This window comes from Cryptomeria japonica, chromosome 1 (genome assembly GCF_030272615.1).
Source record: "Cryptomeria japonica chromosome 1, Sugi_1.0, whole genome shotgun sequence".
NCBI classification, from domain to species: Eukaryota; Viridiplantae; Streptophyta; class Pinopsida; order Cupressales; family Cupressaceae; genus Cryptomeria; species Cryptomeria japonica.
The window spans coordinates 705,739,997-705,743,490 of NC_081405.1; positions in this window are offsets into that span (position 1 = coordinate 705,739,997).

The following is a 3,494-nucleotide window of genomic DNA, read 5'->3' on the forward strand; positions in this document are numbered from 1 at the left end:
AATATAGGACATGAATAAACTGTATTCTCATCAATAGATAGAAAAAATATGTTACATACAATGTAGATGAGCCTGCTTATATAGGCAAGGCTATATGGATATGTGAGCACACAAACATGACATGTGGCTCAATAAGAAACAAGGGTAGGTAGAAAATAGGTGTGGTAGGTAGGAGAAACAATAAAATATTCCACATGAGGTGGATCACCCATCGAAGGTGAAATTATCACTCCACAATAAGTGGATATGATAAAGTAGTAACAAGATCACACCATAAAAGGTGGTAATTATCCTACACACACTATCCCAATGTGGCACAAACATCCAAGTGTCTCATACCCAAACTACTATGAAATTCATTTCCTAAGTAAACTTAAGTAAGGTGTAATAATATCCAACATGAATAATTATTTACACCAACACCCCCCCTTAAGTGAAACTTAGGGGAATGCACTTAAGTCTACAATGCAACTAAGCAATTCAAGATGGGTCCCGGATACGAGGTCATGTTAGGCACCCATGGACAAATGCAAATGCATGCAAACCAATGCAATGAAATCTCTCATAAAGTGGGGAAAGAGAGAAAAACCCAATGGAAAAAAACCCTCCCCCAAAAGAGAGATGAAAGCTATACAAGAGAACTCTCATAGAAGAATATGAGGAACAAAACCCCATGTGAGGAAAAAGTCCCCCCCATATGAGAGAAGAAGAGAAGCTAGGAAGCCCTCCCTCAATGAATAATTTGCACCAATGATAGAAGCTCAAGAATGAATGAAGAATTTGCTCCACAAATGTCGAACAACATTCCTCCAAACCAAAGGTGTATCCATGAAGTCTCCCCAATCATGAAGGGAAGATGTATGAAAAAAACTCATGATGAATGAAGTCTCTAAAAACTGCTCAAGTGTCCCCATGTTGACGCTGAAAGATACCCCCTCCAAAGGTGGTAAACTACCCCACACTGCTGAAAAAGGCACTCCAAAATCTAGTGGAGAAGAAAGTAGAACAAGTCCAAATGACTCACATGTCTCCTCTAAACATAAAGAGACCTCCTCCAGCTATTGTACATAAGTATCCACAATCATGTCAACCTTGAAAGAATGATCATGTAGAGAATGAACAAGAGGGTCAGAGTGTTCCCTCACAACAATCGAAGAAGGATCATCTTCATCAAAGAGAAGATGAATATCATCAATTATGTCTCCCAAACCTGCAATGTAGGACTCCACAAACAAACCTGCAATGTCTGTCAAGTGCTCATCCCATGAATCTGAAGCTGGAAGACAAGATATATCCTGTTGCACCAAATCACATGAAGGCAAAAGTGTCGCATTATCTACATCATCGGGTGTAATAGGTGATGTTATATCAATAGGAGGAGATGAAGCACAAGGCTCAAGAACAGGGTCACATGTAAGAATCCCCAAGTTCAAGTACCCAAATTTCTCCTCAAAATCTGAATCATCACAAGAAGTGTGATCATCATGTGTAGAATCATCATATGTGAAATCATCATCATCAACAAAATTTGAAAAGGAATATAACTGAGATGCATGATCAACCACCCCAGTTGCAATGATAGCTCTATTCTCCAAGTCTCTAATCAAATTTGACTCAGGTGTGCACTCCACAATTATCTTAGTTGTGCCATGTGTGATTTGATAGATGGAAAGGAGATTTTTTGTCAAATGGGGTACACACAACACATCATTGAAGGAGTTATCCCCAATGGCAATAGATCCTTTCCCAATCACATCCATGTATGTATGATTGCCCATCAAAATTTGTGGCATGGTGCAAGGCTCAAATGAAGAGAACATAGACTGTGAAGATGCCATATGATGAGAAGCCCCTGAATCTAGAAGCCATCTCCTTGAATCATGACTTGTAGTAGCATAAAGAGATTTTCCTTTTCTTGTCCTAAAAGAGTGGTTCTTTCCACTTGCTGAAGCCATGAATGCTTGCCCTTTCCCTTTTGATTGTGAGGAAGTGGGAGTTGATGAATCATCCTTCTTGTAGACATTAGGTAAATCAATGTTATGCTTTTTGAGGATGTGTGTGAGCTCATCAATCTTCTTAGAATGGCAGCGACGCTCCTCATGACTAAACTTTTTACAATAGGCACAAGTAGGTCTCTCCCTCTTTGGTGAATTGTCCCTCTTGGGAGAGAATGAATCTCCTTGTTGTGGAGAAGGTGATACTTTGTCCTTAGGCTTTGATTTCTATTTCTTCTTGTTTGAGTTGTCCTTTCCTTGATTTCCTTTGTTACCTTGATTTTCCACTAATGCTTGAGACTTAGAAGTCTTAAGAATGCCAATGCTTATCAACTTGGTTTGTTCCATCATTAACATTTCAGCAAAAGCATCAAATTTAGTCATTGTGTAGCTTGAACCCATTGTCATCCTATGAGGTTGGAAACTAGAAACAAATGCTACATATTCTTTTGGAAGTTTTCCCATCAAATTGAAGATCAATTGAGTATCCTTCTTATCAATACCACAATCCTTGAGTTGTGCCCTCAACTCTTTTGCCTTAGTGACATAATCTTGTATAGTATCAAAGTTCTTGGGATCTAGCATGGGGAGATCACTATCAATCTGATATCCCCTAATCTCATCAACTTGATCATACAAGTCTTGAAACTTTTGCCAAGCATCCTTGATTAGAGTACATTTCTCAATATGAAAAATGAGATCCTTTGATACATACTTTCTTAAGGTACCAATTTCCATGATATTTTTAGTGAGCCAATCCAAGTGACCAATAGGATCAGCCTTAGGATCAACAGAGGCAACAATTGTTCCATCAATGTAATGAGTTAGTCCTTTTTCCATAAGTTTACTCCATGCATCAATTTTCCAAGTATCATAATTATGAGGAGTTAAGAGAGGAAAGTTAGAAGAACCCATACCATAAAAAAGGAAGTAACACAAGAGCACAAAAGTACAAGAGACACCCCCCCCCCCAAATTCAATCAATCAAAGTACCCCCCCAAAAATGATGATTTTGGCACTTTATATGTAGTGTGTGTACAATAGGCCACTTGTAAACAATGGCAAGGTGGCCTTCTAATTTTGTTTTACAACTACCCCAATAGGGTGAGAACTTCAAAGCAAAAGACCAGCAAGATAGATCTCTGCAATACAAATGCCAAATTGGCAAAAAAAATGACCATATGATGAAAGTACAATTTCTACCCAAAATTGCTACAAACTGATAGCATATAATGAGAGTAGACAAAAAATCATGCACTTTAAAAAAAAAATAGCACCTGAAAAGGAGTTTGTATGAGCCCAAACGGAGTCCTAGAAGTTGCAGAAATGAGGATTAGACAAGTACAATCACCAAAAACTGCGATTTCTGATAAAATTGTCTATCAAAATGAGAAAATAATTCCACCACAAGAAAGTACATGAAATTCTAGCCCATTTCAAAAAAAATTGCACCAAAAAAGGAGCAAAATGAGTAAGATATGGCCATTTGAAGTTGAACTG